The sequence below is a fragment of the Podarcis pityusensis genome (genome assembly GCF_964106645.2).
Source record: "Podarcis pityusensis genome assembly, chromosome: 7".
Lineage (NCBI taxonomy): Eukaryota > Metazoa > Chordata > Lepidosauria > Squamata > Lacertidae > Podarcis > Podarcis pityusensis.
In genome coordinates this window covers 23,356,824-23,377,540 of record NC_138031.1, presented here as the reverse complement: position 1 = coordinate 23,377,540, position 20,717 = coordinate 23,356,824, and the positions used below count along the sequence as shown (strand labels likewise).

At 42.2% G+C, this 20,717-nt stretch overlaps 1 long non-coding RNA gene across 10 annotated transcripts in view; it reads left to right on the top strand.

Annotated features, from left to right (window-relative positions):
• Positions 1–20,717, top strand: part of LOC308481189 — a 60,183-nt gene that overhangs the window by 5,074 nt on the left and 34,392 nt on the right. For 4 of the 10 annotated variants that reach the window (XR_013988508.1, XR_013988510.1, XR_013988512.1 and 1 more), the window contains one exon: positions 4–976. The exons of 1 other annotated variant lie outside the window; for it this stretch is intronic. This is a non-coding gene — a long non-coding RNA (uncharacterized lncRNA). Of the gene's footprint in view, positions 1–3; positions 977–6,281; positions 6,380–20,717 lie in introns of those variants that run through there. 5 more of the 10 variants (XR_013988509.1, XR_013988514.1, XR_013988511.1 and 2 more) reach the window with 3 other exon arrangements.

Below are 20,717 nucleotides of genomic sequence, written 5' to 3'. Positions count from 1 at the left end.
CAGCATTTTTTTAAATCCTTATTTTCTTTTCTGCACAACATGCCAGCTTCATCAAAAGAGAGAAATTCTAGCAATATCTTAAATATATTTTTCCACACAGTCCTGCTTATCTTTAAGGTAGATGCTGGGGAGAGCAGAGTGAGGGATGACTCCTGCAACACTTCTCCAAGGCTCCTAAAAAGTAGCATAGGAACTGTTCAGTTTGGAGGTGTGCCTAAGTTAGGGGCATAGGAGCCTTTTATGAGGTCAGGCTATTTGTCCACCCAGCCCAGTATTATGTACTCTGACTGGCAACAGCTCAGGCAGAATTGCCCCCCATTTCTTATTATCTGATTGTTTTAAACTGGAGAAGCCAGGGATTGGACCTAGGGCTCCCTGTGTGCAATGTCCTGTCACTGACGTGAGGTTCCTTGAACTTCCTCTCCTCACACGTCCCCAGTTAAAAAGCAGTCAGTAGCTATTAGCTATTTTACCAACTATAGCCAGTCATCTAGTGGGTAGCATGGTCAATGAACTAATGCAGACAATTCTCCACCAAAAATAGCATCATGCCTCCTAGAGCTTCTGCATTACACTTGCAGGAAGGGATAAGCATTTTTAGATGCAATTCTATACCCACCTGGGAGTAAGTCCTATTGTCATGTATAGGATTGTACTGTTTTTCTTTACCTCCAAGGTTGAAGACATCACACAACCTATGGACACATAGTACCTGCTTGAGGCCTCTTGGGATTTTGGTGCCACTAACAAATTATTTTACCTTTGTCTCGTTCAAGTCAATGGAGTGCACTTCCTCCATTGATTCTTACGAGACAAGAAAGGATGCTGAAATCTTCAAAACATCAGGCCAGTGTTTCTTGATCTTTTAAACCCATTTCAGTTGATGTAAAATTCCCACGTCCCCTTTCAAACCTGGCCCCTCTAATTATTTTATTTGGATTTTCAACAGGTTTGAAATATTGTGACTTAATGATATTGTGACTTGCTTAATGATCAGAATGAATCAATGTATTTATAATTTTAAATATATATACTGTATTCAGATCTTCAAAAAATCTACATTGAATTTAAACTTTCTAAGAGTCTGCTTCAGTTATTTTGAATGTGAGCATTGATGTTGTGCGCTTGTCACAAGATTTTGGATGCTGGGCATCACTAAAGAAATCTTAGGTCACATTTAACACCCAGTCTGTTGCACTGCTTTGTTTGAATAGCCAGAATAGCAGAAAAACCAGTTTCACAAAGGGATATGGAGGAAAATGGCATAATGATGTCCAGAGCCTACTCTCCTGTTCTGGAGTATACAGGGAGATATTTCAACCAAAACTTTACCGGAGTGAATTGGTTGATATCATCTTTGGCAATTTGAATCATATTTGAGCTCCAAAAACTCCTCTTGGGGAAGCTCTGGCAAGGACTGAACATCAATAATAAAAGGGTTCCTCACAATATGCTTTGCAATCAACAGGATGGTCTTCTCAGTTCCTTCTGCCAGAGTATTTTGTATTGTCTGCAGAATCAAGTTGCCAAGCTGTGAAGCTTTTCAGAGGGTTTCTAGATGGTCTGTTTCAGACTCAGTCCAGGCCTATGGACAGTCTGGTCACTTGGAAAAACCTGACTAGGAGAGGAGTTTAGTGAGCAAATCCAAAAAGGATTAATAAATTAGTAGAAGTTCCCTAGACTGGCTTACTAACTGAATCTCTTCTGCCTCTTATATCCAGTTGAAGTTCTCTCTCCATCTCTCATATTTGTGTGTTGAGGAGGGGGGAGAAGGAAAATTGTGAGTGTAGCACTCCTCCAAGAAAGCAAAAATTAAAATCTGCTTTCATTGATTAAATGTTGGGCCACCATTGTGCTCCAAAGTAAAGCAGGAGCTGCCTATCTCCAGAAACAGAAAACTTTATCTTTACTCTATTATAATATACCACCATTGGCTAAGGTGGACCAGCTGTTTCACATTGGCCTCAAAAGACAAAACAAAGGGTATGAGACAGGCCTAAGGCACAAAACCAGGAGTACTTTAAGGGTATTTACAAAGATGTGATGATGCATACCTGCCCCAAGATGAAGGTGGAGTGGAGGAGGTTCTGACCATAAAGAATAAGGTGTTTTAGTATGGTTTGGGCAGTGTAAGCATGGAAATTGAGTTCATCTAAGTTGCGTACATAGTGCCCAACATTGCCTGCCATTTAAGTGCTTAATAAACACACCTAACATGCCTAGTTTTCTCCCCATTTTTCCAGCTGCACATTTTGTGTCCAACTACATGCTACAGAACCCCCCGACTTAAATTGAGCAGTAGTGCATGGCTTGTTCAAAGTTCGCAAAAGGAATGAAAATAGACGGCACAAATAAGCACGCAACCGTTTAACCACACTGTGCATGACAAACTGCTGTGCTGTGTATGTTGTACACCACAGCACTTGAGAGATAAAGCTGATTGACTGTGTACCCGTGGTGGCATGCTGATCACATAATAAGCGGCATATGATCTCACCTTCCAAACATAACACTTCACGCTTTTATACCAGTGAGGAATAATGGTTAGGGTATCGGACTAGGATCTCAAAGACCAAGGTTCAAATCTCTACTTGGCTATGAAGCTCACTGGCTGACCTTGGGCCAGTCACTGCCTCTCAGCCTAACCTACCTCACAGGGTTCTTGTGAGTAAATGAGGGGACAAGTGTGTCCCACATGGTTTCTCCAATTGCGAAGAAGCGAACTGCTTTCAAAACCAGTGGCTACCATGCATGTTCTCTTGCCACAGTTAAATATCAGTTGAAGAACCATTGCCGTGGAGGTTTTGTTTTTATTTATTTTTTGCTTATATAAAATATGTAGCGTTCCAAGTGAGTTTTGGTTCTCCTGAGCCAAATAGATAATTGTATACTAAAGACAGCAGTGAGGCAGGGTTGCTGCAGAGGATGCTGAAGAGGCCAGAGACCATCTTGGCTGTGAGTCCTGGAAGACCTGCTCCCTGCCTTGCTGGCTTTTCCCACCAGGCCTGGGAGGGCAGGGCCTTGACTGACTCCAACTACAAAAGCTGAGGCTGCTGAACAGAATCTTGGGCTGGGGTATTACTAGGGGGGGCATGTTGAGGGCGGTAGTTTGCTGCGGCTATTGATATTAAATTTTTGCATCCTTATTTTGTATCTTTATTATGATTTCTGAAGAAATTGTTCACTTTGGTTGTGTGCTTTTTCATGTTTTATTTATTGTTTATTACTATTTTTGTTGTGTTTTGAACTGTGTATTTCCCCCCATACTGTAAGCCACCTTGAGCATGGTTTTAACTGTGGAAAGGCGGCACACAAATAAAACAATGTATTTATGTATATACAGAAAACACAGTAATGCAGTGCAGGATCTCTCCTTGTCATTCTCACACCTGCAAATGGATTAATAGTACTTAGATCAGTTGTACTCCCAATATATCCCTGCTGCATTTTCCAAGGAAGTGAAAGTGACCTGCACTTAACCACTTATAAACCATTGCTTCCATAAAACTCAATGGCTTGGATCTTAAGATGAGTTACCTTAATGAAGTCCGTGGAAGGAAAAACTATTGTCCCCTTCTCTCCATGGCAGACACCTGCATCTCCAAAAAACACATACATCTCCATAACAGGATGTAAAAATATCAAAGTGATATACAGTGATATAGGCAGAAAAACAGTAGAACAGTATTGTAAAAACAAGTAACGGCCCAGTCCTAAGGGCTTATCCCAGAGTCAGGAAACTGCAGGAAGGGAAGAGTGCTCTTGTGCTCAGGTCCTCCTTGCTGGTTTCACCCAGATAACGCCACTGTGAGAGCAGGATGTTGGACTAAATGGGCCATTGGACTGATCCAACAGGCATCCTCTTATGCTCTTACAGGTCAGCGAAAGCCTGGGCAAAAGGATAGGTATTAGCAGAGGGAAGGGCACTGAAGACCAGCACAGGGGCAATCTGAGATGGGGCATGGGGAGGTTGTTTGGGGAGGGAGGCAATTGGACCCTAAGATAGCAGAAGCTAAGTTTCCTATTCCCTTTTCTCCTGTGCAGCCTCCCTATGTCCCCTTCCATATTGCTCAGGAGTCTGCTACCACCCTCCAGAGAAGCTTTTCAGGAGGTGCAGGTGACTTCCGAGGGGAGATAGGAATGGAAGATTTTCCTTCTCTAATTTTGAGCAGATCCAAGCTATACATTTATAGCATATTCAATGCACAACTTCTCAAAACAACAACAACAACATGGGAACTGTAGTTTGTTAAGGGTTCTAGAAATGGTAGCTCTTTGAGGGGAAAACTACAGTTCCCAAAACACTTTGGCAGAAAGAAAGTGCTTCAGATGTGAATGGAATGTGCTTAAATGTGTGGATCAGTCCACATTAGGATCCAAGCTGATGTTTGAAGTGGCTGTTACACCTTTCTCCTCTTACAGAGGACCAAATAATTCCTGAGTTTGGTAAAAGAAAACATTTGCTTTTTAACTCTTGCCCCAATTTTTTTTAAAAGGGGAGGATTAAAACAGTCTTTAGAAAATGCAGTAGTCCATTGCAGACACTTAAATCCCACTGAAACAAACTGTTCTCAAGGCACCCATGTTCTGGAATTTGGCCAAAAGTGGCAACGAAAGTTATCGTCCATCAAATGGTTAATGTTTCACTTGCTGGTTAAACATTTATACTTATTTTATTGTTCCGAAATCTTGATAAATCTGCCAGGATTCTAGCTATGATCATTAGCGTACAGATTGATAATTAACATATATGCACTTCTGCTGATAAGAGTAGTAGCACACAGCAGACAATGCGACCAGAAAACATGGTATCGAAATTACCATGAATTATCCTTCTCACGCTGTCAGACGATAATTGAGAAGTGTCTGAAGTATGTGGAGGAGCTGTTGTGGCATAAGGCTCACACCAAAGGGTTTGCCTAATGGTTCATAGCAAATAGTGTGGCACATATACAAAAACAAGCAAATTTTACGGGTAACAATGTAACAGAGCTAAGCACAGGGCAAAGACCAAGGTTCAGAGCAGACAGTTGATCCCAAGGAGCTAGAAGGCTTAAAGAACAGTTGGCTATTTTTGCTGAAGCTAGCTTGGAGTTGCAGTGACTTATCACCACTACTTGTGCCCTCACAACCATATGTGATGTAATCAGATATAATTTAAATGCAGCCTCTACATAAAATTGCAACACAAAGTAATCCTTGGTACGGATTTCTAAAGGCATCATTTCCCATTTTGCCCTGTATCTGCTACAAGCCAGGCCATTTCCATTCTACTGCAGTTCAGATTCTGCAAAAACAACTTTATTGAACTGGCTGTTAGTTGTGCCCAAATCAAACAACTTAATTAACTGCATTATTGTTAAGTGATTCCACGCTATTCTTTTCTGTTGGTGGTGGGAAATCATCATCAATAACATGCTGAAAACAGTGAATTGCAGACTGGGAAAAAAATAATATGAGATAATGTGACACCCATGAGAACTCAAAAGATATCTTGGCTATAATAAGATGCACCAGAAATTTCAGTCACTTACGTTGGCCTTGATCTGCACCCAAATTTTGCCTTAGCCATGGGATATTTAATTCATAATATTTACCTTAGGGTTCAGAAATCTAAGGTCACATCCATGCCATGCATTTAAAATACTCTTATTCCACTTTAAAAGTCATGGCTTCATCGCCCTCCAAAGAATCCTGGACATGGTAGTTTGTTAAGGGTGCTGAGAACTGAAGCTCTGTGGAGTAAACAACTGTCCTCAGGTGTGCTGACTGATGGGAGTTGTAGTCCAAACACATTGGAAGACCACCAGGTTGCCAAAGGCTGTCCTGGGAACAGAATAACACTCACTGAAGAAAGGTGCTTGATGAAATATGAAGCCATTGAAAGGATCATGCCTCTCTGAATTCTTCAAAGTTAGGTGGTTGCCTTTCAACTTCATGGAGACTTACTTCTGTGCATGGGTGTATGGGGGGGTGTAGTGTCTCCCCCCCCCCCATCAAGTAAGCAAAAATACTTAACCAAAAGTAGAAATAATCAGAATATTTGAAATTGAAATGCTCGCTGACATCACTTGGATGATGTTGTGGCGCATTCTAATGACACAAGTGTTAACCTGAGTGAGCAATAGAGCCAGAGGATGAGAACAGGAGGGAGTCTCGTTCCCACCTAACACAATTCCAGGCTACACCCATGCTTCTGAGTAGACATCTATAGGGTTGTGTATATACAGGCACACGTAGCACAATTGCGTCTTGTGCCCATTTAATTTGTGTGATTTCAGCTGTGTGCAGTTGAAGGCTGACCAGTCAAAATGGCACAAATTAAATGCATGCAAGGTTATCCCGGAGTGAAAAGAGCTTTGAAGAAGAAGAGGAGGAAGAGGAAGTAGTAGTAGTAGTAGTAGTAGTAGAAGAAGAAGAAGAAGAAGAAGAGTTTTTTATACCCCGCCCATCTGGCTGGGTTTCCTCAGCCACTCTGGGCGGCTCCCCAACATAATATTAAAAACACAATAAAACATCAAACATTAAAAGCTTCTCTAAGCACTCTGCCTTGCTTATCTGGTAAGGCCTGCTCAGCGCGCTGACACTGGAAAGGTGCTACAGATACTTGTATGGGGGCAGTTCCAAGGGGGCAGTTGGAAAATATGGGGTTTTGTGTATGCGTGAAAAACCCTCCATGCAAGATGCAATTGTACTGTAGTTTAACGCATTTCCAGCACTGAAATTTGTTCAGCTACGATTGCTCCTAAGGCCACACACTTCTTGGTATCCCTCTGCTAATGCCTCTAACACAAGTATGTGTTTAGATGGTCTCCCCTTTACTTTTTGCCAATTCCAGTGTGGAGGTTCAACGAGTAACAAGGAAAAGAAGCAAGAAAGTCTTAGAAAAGTGCCAGCGGCAATCAAAGTCAGGTTGTGGGGGATAAAGGAAAAACAACCCGAAGGCGATCAACACTGAAATCTAGAATTAAGTCAAAGGTGAAATGCCAAATAGTGCATACTTTTAAAATGTAAGGTAAGAAGCAGAACTGAGTGAGGGGGTGTTCACTTGACTCACTTGTTTTTTAAATCTCTGGTGCTTATATATCTCGAACAGCCAAGTCTGCTAACAACGTTGAAACTCATCTAACCTCCACAAAAAACCACACTCAGCTCCTGGGAAGGTTGGAAAATGTTATCATTTCTTCAGGAAAGTTTGGCTTCTTGCTTTTCCAGGCTCGATGGCCTTCCAAACGGTGTTGAGTCTGCTGTATGTTTTGGAGCCCAAACACAAAGCTATGAGGATTGAAACCTTTCCTCTGTGCAGACCTGTTATGGAGAAGTTCAGCACCAAATAATTGGCATTGCAAAACTGGGTACTGGAATAATAGCCAATAAGCATAAGATCCAAGCTGTGCAAGGGCCCCGTGGGAAATAAAGATGAGCAATCTTAAATATTGAGCTTTTTGTGTCTCATCTAATATTTCCATTCCTTGATGGAGCCTTTCGGCGAGTTGCTCACTCTCCGAGTTGTGTCTAAGGTATATGCAGAGGGCAAGTCAGAAACCATAGAGACCCAGAAAGAGGCAAAGGTGCACTGAGAGAACTTAGCTAATAAGTCCTTCAGGGATCACACATGGAGTGTGTGAATAATAGCAGCAAACAAGAAGTAGCGCTCTTATCGGAAAATGCATTAAATGCTTCTTTGAGTGGATGGGGGGAAAGAGTATCAAAAGGGGCACTGCATTTGATTCAAGAGGCACATGAAGGTATAGGTGTAGGATAACAGCCTTGTGGGAAAGCATACCTGGTTGCTTCCTGGAAGGAACTCATCTCAGAGGAGCTGTATTCTCGCCTCAGGGCAAAACATTCACCTTGGTATACAGAGACGGGAAAACTCCTAGGAGGACCTTCCTGGACCTTTGCTACTGGAGTTCTCTAGGGGAGGGAGGGAGGAGAACCTGTGGTCTGTGGTCCGAATCTGAACAGAAGAAGATTAGACCAAAAGGATAATCTAATCCAGTTTCCTGGTATCACATTGGCCAACCGGATGCCTACGAAAAGCCCACAAGGAGGTCACATACCCTCTGACATTGCTCAGATGAAAATAGGGACATTTATCACTCATTGTCAACTGACCCTCCTCTACCGCCCCATTTCCCCCTCCCCCTGAACATTTCCTATCAGAAGAAGCCACCATCGCCACCACAACAGGACACAACAACAACAGGACACACGCTGTCCACCGTCCTGAGGAAACTCCTTAATCCCGGTTTTACTGTATTTAATTTTATTCTTTGGTAGATTTATGAAAAGAAAAACACATACCAATAAATAAATTTTAGAAAGGGGCAAGAATAGATATGGACAAACAAAGCATTTTTTTTAAAAAAAACCAAGACACCTTTTGTAGTCTCTCCTCCTCCTCCTCCTCCTCACCCTTTACTCCAGCAGCCGCTCCGAGCTGCCCAAGGGAGGAGGCTGGCAGTGGCAGCCATGGAAGAAGAAGAAGAGTTTGGATTTGATATCCCGCTTTATCAATACCCGAAGGAGTCTCAAAGCGGCTAACATTCTCCTTTCCCTTCTTCCCCCACAACAATCACTCTGTGAGGTGAGTGGGGCTGAGAGACTTCAGAGAAGTGTGACTAGCCCAAGGTCACCCAGCAGCTGCATGTGGAGGAGCAGAGACGCGAACCCAGTTCACCAGATTACGAGTCTACCGCTCTTAACCACTACACCACACTGGAGAGGCCATGGAGAGGCAACAGGGTGCTCCCTCACGGCTGCCACCACCACTGCTGCTTGGGACGAGTGCCTGCTCATCTTCCCCCCTGAGCTTGGCGGTGGCAGCACTGGTTGGGGGAAATAGGTATGTTCTGGGATCAAATCAGAAGCCAGGATGACTCTTGTAATTCCGGGACCATCCCTGGAAAATAGGGACACTAGGAGGGTATGAGATCATGAGTGCAAAATATCACCTCTGATACTCAAGGTAGTATCATGACTAGTCATCATGACTAGCAGCCAGTGATGGTCTTATCCTCCAGCATTTGTCTCAACTTCTTTTAAAGCCACCCAAGCAGTCATTACTACTGGCCTGTCAGGTCTCTGAATCTATCGTATTCCAATTTGTGCCAGGGCCCTGTGTCCCCATTGTCCTCTAAACTACCTAACCGATGCTCCTGGCTCAGCGGGAATAACGTATTGCCTTAAGTGTGAAAGGATCCTTACAGGAGCAGAAACACCCTGTGGCTGCAGCGACTGTGCAGAACCCCTCCGGGCTGCGAGCGTGCCAAGTGGCGGCACGTGGCTGGGCAGCTTGCGCAAAAGCCATTTCATGGCACAAGTAGTTTCTAATCAAGACAGACTGCTGCAGGTTGTTCTGGCAGGCGCGTTTGCTTGCTGGCCAGCTGATGCTTCTCAATGCAGCTATTGAGAGAAGCATTTCTCCCTTGCTGAGGCTTTAGAGTGGCTGGCAACTTTTCCAGCTCGATCAGGGTACTTCATCATCAAAGAAGCTCCTTGTCCCAAAGTGTACAATGCAACGTAGTGATGGTGGTGAAACACACACACACACACACACACACACACTGCTTAGGCTCAAGAAGGATTTGCTCCTTTGAACGAGTCATAAACGTATTTCACTTGATAAGTATCCAGCACATTTCATTCATAAAGATTTCCAAGGGCATCGGGGCCAAGAGAGGAATGGGGTTTGAAAAGGGAAACAAAGAAACTATGTATCAGAGCTTGGAAAGTTCATTTTAAAAAGGAACTAGTTCTAGTTCGGCATGTCCCAAAAGGATGCGATTTCAGTTCAGGTTTGTCCTCTTACAAAATGAGCTAGTTTGGTTCACGTTCCTTTCGCAGTTCATTCAAATGCACCTTGGCACTTCCCTCCCAGCATTGATAATGTTATGAGTTGCAGTGCTGAAATATAAAATATACTTAAGAAGATTAAGAAAGCATCTCCCACGCACAGAGATGTATATTGTGTAATTTATTTTCCAACATCATTATGATCTTTAAGCTTAAATGCCCAGAGAGTTTAAAGCATAAAAAAATGTAAGAGAGTGAACTTGAAGATGAACTAGAAATAGTTCAAAGCCTTGGCATATTGGACAAACTCATGAACATCCCATGGTATAATCCAGCACCCTATTCCCCACCCCCAAAGCCAAAACGGGCATGCTGTTAGCAATTGCATCTTGGGCCCTGCAGTGGCTTGATCCAGAGTTGCCAGACTGTGGTGATACGATTAAATTCTTCCCCTTCATTCACAGATAACCCCAGCCAATATGTTGGTTAAAGGTAAAGGACCCCTGGACAGTTAAGTGCAGTCAAATGCGCAGTGGTGTCCAAACTTTTTTCAAAGAGGGCCAGATTTGATGAAGTGAAGGGCCATGAGGGCCGACCAAAGTTGTTAACCTTTTTACAATGAAGTTGTTGAGCTTGTTTATGATTTTACCCCAAAATTATTGAGCTTTTTTTAGGGTTTTATCCCAGGAAGTAAACTGACACAGGGTCTGGATTAAACCGTCTGGATGGACTTTGGACATGCCTGAACTATTGGGTTGTGGAGCTCATCAAAATTTCAGGCCGAGGGAGCCAGCATTCGTCCACAGACAGCTTTCTGGGTCACATGGCCAGCATAACTAAACCACTTCTGGTGCAACGGAAACACTGTGATGGAAACCAGAGCAGCGCACGGAAATGATGTTTACTCTCCCGCCGCAGCGGTACCTATTTATCTACTTGCACTGGCCTGCTTTCAAACTGCTAGGTTGGCAGGAGCTGGGACAGAGCAATGGGATCTCACTCTGTCATGGGGATTCGAACCGCCAACCTTCCGATCAGCAAGCCCAAGAGGCTCAGTGGTTTGGACCACAGCGCCACCTTGGATACCCTACCACCCATGGGATCCGACTTCCCCTTGATTTGCTCTGGCTTGAGGACCAGCCCACAGATGGCAACTGCATAATAATATCACAAAACTAGGACCTGCAACAAAATCCGGTAGTGTGAAGTACTCCTTTTTAGGGTGTCAGCTACCAGCCGAACTATCTTCCAGAGTACTCCATTCCACCCCATTTCCCTCTTTCTTCCCATGCATTTGTTGGCCAGTAAGCATGTTCAGTCATAGAATCACAGAATCATTGAATTGTACAGTTGGAAGGGACCCTGACAATCTTCTGATCCAACCCCCTTCAATACAGGAATATGCAGTTGTCCCATATGGGGATCAACCCCCCTCCCTATTATTATTATCATTATTATTTGCTACTTTTGCAAACCTCCAGGGACCTCTGATCACTACTCTCAGTAGTCTCATTTTGGCTTCAATCCTGTTGGCACTCGCCAGCTAATTTCACTATTAGAAAGAGGGGCGTGGAATATTTGTTTCTTTCAGAGGCAACAGTAAGATCACAATGCATCTAAAACAGGTCAGGCCCAAATGTGAGGAACATGCTTTACATACCAACTAGTGAGATTCCACCATCGGCCAGTGAGAAATGTGCAGTTTCACTGACTTGAAATCCTGCACAGATTTATTCTTGCAGGCTAGTCCTCTTTGCATAGTGTGACATTTAAGTCTTTCAGAACCTCTAAGTACAACAGCTGGGCAATTACCAACTCTGTTTGTTGTGTCGTTTTAAGAAATGAAACTGTAATCTTCCAGCGTTTGCCCGGATAACTGTGACTGCTTCTTCTCCCATTGCTGTTCAGGAGGTTTTAGAGTGATGCCTTAACAGATTTCAGTCAAGAGAGGCAAATGAGATTTAACCATAGTCCACCTCCAAGTATTTTGCCATAAAATAATAACAAATGACAGGAATATCCAAAGAAAATTCCCACTATTTATTTTAGGCTTCCTGAGAATAGACGAACATTATATACAAAAGTTAGGCCTTGTTGACACAAGATCTTTCTTCAGGCAATAGCTCCCAAAACTGCTTCGTCCTTGAATTTGTTTGCACTAAGCTTGCCAGGCCATAATCCAGAGAACAGCCTTGTGTTCTTAGCAGTTCTGCACCTGCAAAAGAGGAACACATTTCTCTCTTATCCACACACACATCTGATTCAATTATTCATCCTCTTTCCCACTTTCTGATACACTTGTGGACAGAACAGGAAAAATGAGTTTTTAAATATCATACTACAAGTGTTGCTCAGCTTACCAATGCAGGATGTCTGTGTTATCAACACAAATAAGCCAGACTGGATTGCTTAACTAAAGAGATTCAAACAAATCTGCAAACTAGCTTCCTGCTGTATTGAGGGGAATCTGCTCTGCTACATGACTCACTAGCATGAGTGAAGGAGGATAATATTTAATCGATACAGTGGTACCTCGGGTTACATACGCTTCAGGTTACAGACTCCGCTAACCCAGAAATAGTGCTTCAGGTTAAGAACTTTGCTTCAGGATGAGAACAGAAACCGTGCTCTGGCGGCACAGTGGCAGCAGGAGGCCCCATTAGCTAAAGTGGTGCTTCAGCTTAAGAACAGTTTCAGGTTAAGTACAGACCTCCAGAACGAATTAAGTACTTAACCTGAGGTACCACTGTATATCCTCTCCTACTATCCTTAGCATTTCCACTCTTTCCCATTTCAGCAGCACCCAGTGTGACACCAAAATTTGGCACCCCTGCCTCTCACCTTCCGTTCTAAGTCATTGTTGTGGCATCCTCTCGGCTCAAAGCCCAGTGCAGGCAAACTGGTCACATTTCCCTCAATCCGCCTCTGCTTTCTGCTGCTGTGTAGACTACCTACCTCAGCCCTGAAAACATCAGGAGTGGAGCTGGTGGGTGTGATTTCAGAAAAGCAGCCTGGTTGGCCAAATGGAAAGGCTTGGTGGGTCAAGTTTGGCCTGAAGGCTGTAGGTTCTCCGCTCTTGCTTTCTGTACTTATTGCTGTCTGTACTTTTTTGCGTTTTCTTCTGACCTCATTGTTTACAAGCCGCTCTCCCCAGTGGTGTAGCATAGGTTGCCAATGCCCGGGGCCGCATGGAGGGATGAGTGGGTGGGAAATGGACAGACTACGCATGTGACTTCATTTTTAAAAAAAAGATATTTATTAAAGTTTCAACATATTACAAAAATAGGCAAAAAAAGAAAGAAAAAAAATAGAAAAAAAATAGAAAATGAAAATACAAGATAAAAACAGTTAAAAAACAGATCAGTCTTTCCATATCTTATCTTTCATTTGCTTGTTTCCCTGACCTCCTCACACCTCCCTTTTTTGTATTCCAGTTCAAATTAGTTAATTCAGCAAATCCTTTCCCTCTTTAATTTTATCTTAATCTTTTATCTTAATATATTATAACTTCAAATTATCACCTGTTAACAATCCACTTTTACATATTCCTTTATAACATTACCACTAAAAACCACTTAACTTCAATCCAACATCATTCTAACATTCATTAATTTTGCAGTATTTCTGTAGATAGTCTTTAAATTTCTTCTAATCTTCTTCCACTGACTCTTCTCCCTGGTCTCGGATTCTGCCAGTCATTTCCGCCAGTTCCATATAGTCCATCACCTTCATCTGCCATTCTTCCAGAGTGGGTAAATCTTGTGTCTTCCAATACTTTGCAATAAGTATTCTTGCTGCTGTTGTAGCATACATAAAGAAAGTTCTATCCTTCTTTAACACCAATTGGTCAACCATGCCCAGGAGAAAGGCCTCTGGTTTCTTCAGAAAGGTATATTTAAATACCCTTTTCATTTCATTATAAATCATCTCCCGGAAAGCCTTAATCCTTGGGCACGTCCACCAAAGGTGAAAGAATGTACCTTCAGTTTCTTTACATTTCCAACATTTATTATCGGGCAAATGATAGATTTTTGCAAGCTTGACTGGTGTCATGTACCACCTGTAAATCATTTTCATAATATTCTCTCTTAAGGCATTACATGCTGTAAACTTCATACCTGTGGTCCATAACTGTTCCCAGTCAGCCATCATTATATTATGTCCAACATCTTGTGCCCATTTAATCATAGCGGATTTCACCATTTCATCCTGAGTATTCCATTTCAACAGCAAGTTATACATCTTTGACAAAATCTTGGTTTTGGGTTCTAACAGTTCTGTTTCCAATTTTGATTTTTCCACCTGGAAGCCAATTTTCTTGTCCAAATTATATGCCTCCATTATCTGATAATAATGAAGCCAATCTCGCACTTTATTTTTTAGTTTTTCAAAGCTCTGCAATTTCAATCTGTCTCCCTCTTGTTCCAAAATTTCCCAATATTTTGGCCATTTGGCCTCCATATTGAGCTTTTTCTGAGCCTTCACTTCCATCGGTGACAACCACCTTGGGGTTTTATTTTCAAGTAGGTCCTTATATCTTATCCAGACATTAAACAATGCTTTCCTGACAATATAATTTTTAAATGCTTTATGTGCTTTGACCTTATCATACCACAAATATGCATGCCATCCAAATACATTATTAAAGCCTTCTAAATCCAAAATGTCTGTGTTTTCAAGAAGCAGCCATTCTTTCAGCCAGCAAAAAGCTGCTGATTCATAATAAAGTTTAAGGTCTGGCAGGGCAAATCCGCCTCTTTCCTTTGCATCCGTTAGTATTTTAAATTTTATTCTAGGCTTCTTGCCCTGCCAGACAAATCTAGAAATATCTCTCTGCCACTTCTTGAAGCAATCCATTTTATCCAAAATTTGCAATGTTTGAAACAGAAACAACATTCTAGGCAATACATTCATTTTTATCGCAGCAATACGGCCTAGCAGTGAAAGCTTAAAATTTGACCAGATTTCTAAATCTTTTTTCACTTCAGTCCAGCATTTTTCATAATTGTCTTTAAATAGATTCCCATTTTTAGCTGTCATGTTAATCCCCAGGTATTTCACTTTCTTAACCACTGTTAAACCTGTCTCATTCTGAAACCTCTCTCTCTCAATCGCTGTTAAATTTTTCTCTAAGACCTTTGTTTTTGACTTATTCAGTTTAAATCCTGCAACCTGACCAAATTCTTGAATCAGTTCCAAAACTCTTTTGGTACTAGATTCTGGCTCCTGTAATGTCAATACTAAGTCATCTGCAAATGCTCTCAATTTGTACTGTTTAGCTCCGACTTGTATACCTTTAACCAATTGGTCCCTTCTAATCATATTCAGCAGGACCTCCAGGACCGATATAAAAAGCAGTGGGGAGATTGGGCAGCCTTGTCGTGTCCCTTTTTCTATCTTAAATTCCTCCGTCACCACGTTATTAACAATTAATTTAGCCTTTTGTTCTGAATAAATTGCACTTATACCGTTTCCAAAGCCTTGGCCTACCCCCATCCCCTGTAGATTCTTCTTCATAAAACTCCAAGCAATGTTGTCAAAAGCTTTCTCCGCGTCCACAAATATCAAAACTGCCTTGGTATTAATAGTCACTTGTAATTTTTCTAAAATATTGATTATGTTTCTCATATTATCAGACAAGTGTCTACCCGGGAGAAAGCCTGCTTGATCTTTATGAATCTCTTCCACTAACACTTTTTTTAGTCTTTTAGCCAAAATGTCTGCAAAGATTTTATAATCCACATTAAGCAGTGATATGGGGCAGTAGTTCTTAAGCTGCATCTTTTCAGTCTCTGTTTTCGGTATGTGTGATATACGCTTCCTTCCACGACTCTGGTGCCCTTTTCCCATCCATTATTTCATTACAAACTTCCTTTAAAGGTTGTACTAACCATTCTCTTAAAGATCTGTAGTATCTAGAAGTCAGTCCATCCGGTCCTGGAGATTTACCTAATTGCATATTCTGAATGGCACCTTCTACCTCCTGTTCAGTTATTTTATAGTTCAGCATTAATTTATTTTCTTGAGAGATTTTTTGTAATCCATTTATTTTCAAAAATCTGTCTACATCAATTTCTTTCTGTATATAGTTGTTTAAAATACCTCTGGAAACAGTTTCTAATCTCGACTGGGTTCTGTATGTTCTTTCCTTCCACTTCTAAATTTATAATAGTGTTTAGTTTTTGTCTTTTTTTCATTTGCCAGGCCAACAATTTCCCACATTTGTTAGCCGACTCAAATGTCTTTTGTCTCATTTGTTCGATTTTCCATTCTATCTCCTGATTCATCATTTTCATGTATTGTACTTGATATAACTTTATTTCTCTCAAGATCTCTTGCGACTTTGGTTTTGCTCTCAATTTCTTTTCACTTTCCTTTATTTTCTCCAAAATTTTATCCTTCTTCTCATTTTGAATTCTCTTCTTTATTGCATTCTGTTGTATCAAGAACCCTCTCATAACCGCTTTGCTTGCGTCCCAGATTACTCTTTTTTCAACATTAGTGTTCATATTTATCTCGAAATAGTCTCTCAAGGTGACTTCAACTGCCTAATGGTGTCCACATCACCCAGAAAATGGCACCCGCAGAGATAAGAAAAGAAGAGTCATTCTAGAGAAGCCAGCTCCTGGTTCGCATGGAGAAGCTGTTTTCAGCAACAGAAGCGCACAGCTGTATTGAGGCATTGAAATTTTGCATCTCTAACAATTTTGCACCTGGGGCAACTGCCCCCTGTGCCCCCCATGGTACATCACTGTCCTCCCCCCCCCACGGTCTTTCACTCGGGATAATGCTTCCTGCATCTGATGAAGTGAACTGTAGTCCAGGAAACCTCACAACCTCATAAATTCATTAGAGGTTAAGGTGCTAGAAGATGCCCTGCTGTTGTTGGTACAAAGAGGGCTCCCGGTTTGTACTGCAGCGGGTGAAAAGAAGTTGTGAGCAATATCACAGCAGAGGGATCAGAGCAGGAGAAGCTGCTTCTTTTAATGCAGAATAGGAATAATGCTTTTTACCGGTGAAGGAGGATAGAGAGCAAATAAGCCCATTGAAAATAGATATCAAGCAAGAGTGATTCTGAAGACTTGTATGGGAGGTTGGAGCTGCTTCAAGTGCTATTTTTATCCATAGACATTAAGTTCTTATGGGAAGCAAAACTTTAAAGGACAGTTATAATTAGGTTACATACTGAGAAACTTATTACACTTTTGCTAAACTTTATCCCATGAGAACATAACCTAAGTGATTTTCGTATCCTGATTCAGCCACGGTCTTCACTGTTCCACCCTGAATTGTTTTGGTTTTTTTTACATGTAACCTAAAGTAGAATAAATATGATGTTGGAACTGCTAAGCACTTTAGTCGCAAAGCTTCAAAGGAAGGTTTGGGAGGTTGTGGACTCGCTTTCCTCGGAGGTTTTTAAACAGTGGTTGGAAGGCCATCTGTCATGGATGCTTTAGATGAGATTACTGCATTGCAGGGGGTTGGACTAGATGACCCTAGGGTCCCTTCCAACTCTATTGATTCTCTGAAATCGGTCTTGTGCCAAGCCAGACCATTGGCCCATCCAGCTCAGTATTGTCAACACTGACGGGAAGAAGATCTCCAGTGTTTCAGACGAAAGAGTTTCCTCTCAGCTGAACCTGGAGATGGCAGGAATTGAACCTGGAACCCTTTGCATTGAAGAAAGATGCTCTGATCTCTGATATCCCTCATGAAAGGCAGGAGGCATGTTCCTTTAAAATGAAAGTGTTTACAGCCAGACAGGGACATAGGATTCTCCTTTATACTATATCAGATTATTCATTCCTCTAGCCTAGTACTCTCTGCTTTGACTGGCAGCAGCTCTCTGCAATTTAACTGGAGATAGCAAGGATTGAACCTGCAGGTGCTCCATTAATAACCCTCCCTATAAATCAAAATCACTCCTAATACGTTCAGTGGGGCTCACTTCCAAATAAGCACGCACAGGACTGCAGCCTTAAATATATATATTTTGGGGGGAAATGATCCAGTGTTATATGAGCATCTAATCTCAGTGTTGCTCACTAGAAAATACTCAGCACTTTTTGGAATATGCAGAAATGGCAAAACTTACCGGAAGAATAAAAAATCAAGACAACAAACTTTTTTTTTATAAAAGAATGGAAATGGTTTATTGAATATTGACAGATAAATTGTAAACAGATAAGAACATGGGCATGATTATTGTAATAACCTGCAGTTTTATGAGTATATATTTAAAGTAGATGAATAAATGAGCAAATTAAGTTAATTTGGCTTTGCAGAAGATATTAAGAATAAATTTAAGGAACCGCAGAAAGAGGGGGAAGGAAGTCAAGTTTTGAAATGTTAAAATGATTGTAAAATTAGTGAAGTGTATAAACCTGCAAAGCATAAATAAAATTAAAGAAGAAAGGAAAAAAGAAATTCTCGACACTGGTAAAATGCTTTGGGTTCACTGTCATTCATTAATTCCTACCCTGAACGCCTGGAGTGTTTAAACAACCAGATGAACAGAGTGAAATGTTTGCATGATGATGCCCTGTATTTCCACTCACCTCCATACATGGATCCCTAATGAATGAACTGACGTATGGATAGGAACACTCTGCCAATGAAAGATGTGAGTTCACAGGCCACCCGCAGGTTTTCCAACCTGGAAGCATGTTCAGAAGAGAGAAGACGCTGTTGCTGGGAGTGCGGCCAAACAGCTTATATAAGAAACATCATTATAGAGAGAGACTGGGCCAAGCTAGTGGCCATCCCAGAGAGCACTATTCTTACAGGCAACGTTTAGAGACAAACCACAACATGAGGAGCCTGGTAGAGGAACCAGCTAGGCAGAATTCAGGGAGCGTCATCTCCAGGCAAATAAACGAATCTGAAAGCCCTCTCTAGCCACAGCCAAGGTGCTCTGAGCACTTATATAGGAGCTAATGGGAGTCTGCAGCCAAACCTACCTCGCAGGATTGATGCAAGAATAAAATAGAGAGGCGGAGAACCATATATGCCATCTTGAGCTCCTGGGAGGAAAGTTGGGATAGCAATGTAATATAATAATAGTAATAATAATAATAATAATAATAATAATAATAATTTGCAAGAGGCATGAGCTGGAACATTTCTACGCAAAATTCAATCTTGAGATTTCAGCCATTAGGGTATGTGGCTGTTTTGCATGTTTTTAAATGTTTAGAAATGTTTTATTTTTAATTGCATTGTTTTATCACTTTGGTGTTTGGTGCCCTGGGCTGTTTTTGGAGGGAAGGTGGGCTATAATTTTAAGAAATAAACGAACCAGGCTTTTAAAATGGGCTCATATTCGCGTTCCATAAGGGTGGTACTAAGAGGAGGAGAGAGAGCTTCCTGCCTCCTTTGTCTGGAGTGGCCCTGAGAGGTCCTCCCTTTCAAACAATTATTTCACAGCCTTTAGGTGGGGCCCCTGCCCTTGAGAGCTGTTTGCAAGGCTGAGTGATGCCTCCAGCCCAGCTCCCTGAGGCTGAGTACACATGACAAATTAGTAAAGATTATTCTCCATTTTTTACACCAATAAGGGCATCGACCTGGAGCAAAAGGAAGATCGTAGCCGATGTGAATTAGGTTAGCATTGAGTTGGTGAAAGGATTTTGCAATTGCCCTTCCTACCCCTTGCTGTATTTGCATCAGGCATAATGAAGACAGTGAAGTTAATTCTGCCAGGCTCCCCGGTCTTATATTCTTGCTTCGCCTAAGGGGCACACACTGCAAACACACACATCAGAGACTAATCCCCAGGCTAAGGTTGCCAGATCAAATTTCAGTAACAAGGGATGCTCGAGAGCTTTGGACTCTGAAGAAGTAAGGGACAGCTATTGTATTTGATGCTAGTACCAAAGTGTGGAACACCCAGGGAGGTCTGGTAGGAAGCGCTATAGCTCAGTGGGAAAGCAAAACAGAAAGTCCCGGGTTCAGGCACTGACACCTCCTGTTGAAAAGGATCAGGTAGCAAGTGATGGGGAAGCAGGAAGAGATGCTGCCAGTCCAAGCACACAATACGAGGCAAGGTTAGATAGGCAAACAGTCTGACCTGGCATAAGCAGATCCCCATGTTCAGCAGGGCCAAGATGTTTTGAAGCAAGAGACATCCGGCAGCTCTGAACTAAAGCTAGGCACTGGGTTGTAGATTGGCCAAGGGGAAAAGCATAGGGTCATGGGTAGGCAGAGTTCAGGGAGTTAGCTTACAGGAGGAGGGCTCTGTACCCACACAATATAAGGTAAAGGGACCCCTGACCATTAGGTCCAGTCGTGGCCGACTCTGGGGTTGCGGCGCTCATCTCGCCTTACTGGCCGAGGGAGCTGGCGTACAGCTTCCGGGTCATGTGGCCAGCATGACTAACCAGAGCAGCGCACGGAAACACTATTTACCTTCCTGCTGGAGTGGTACCTATTTATCTACTGCACTTGATGTGATTTTGAACTGCTAGGTTGGCAGGAGCAGGGACCGAGCAACGGGAGCTCACCCGGTCGCGGGGATTTGAACCGCTGACCTTCTGACCGGCAAGTCCTAGGCTCTGTGGTTTAACCCACAGCGCCACCTGCGTCCCTTACCCACACAATATATTTGCTGATAAAAATGGACCTACTTCCCCTTTCTGTGTCAATGGGACCCAAATCTATTGTTGCATTTAGTCTTGCCTTAAGAGTTATTAACTTTTGCATCTTGGTCCTCTTAGTCAGTGTGTTGCATGGCAGTTCTAGGCTGGGACTAGAGAGCTCTAGGCCTGAGCCTTGGCTTTGCTACAAAGCTCATTACATCACATGGTTGTCATGAGGATAAAATGGCGGGGGAGGAATCGTGTTCCTTGCCCTGGCATCCTTTGAGCAGAGATGAGAGAGATATATAAAAGTAAATAAATAAATTAGGCTAAATTGCTGAGACT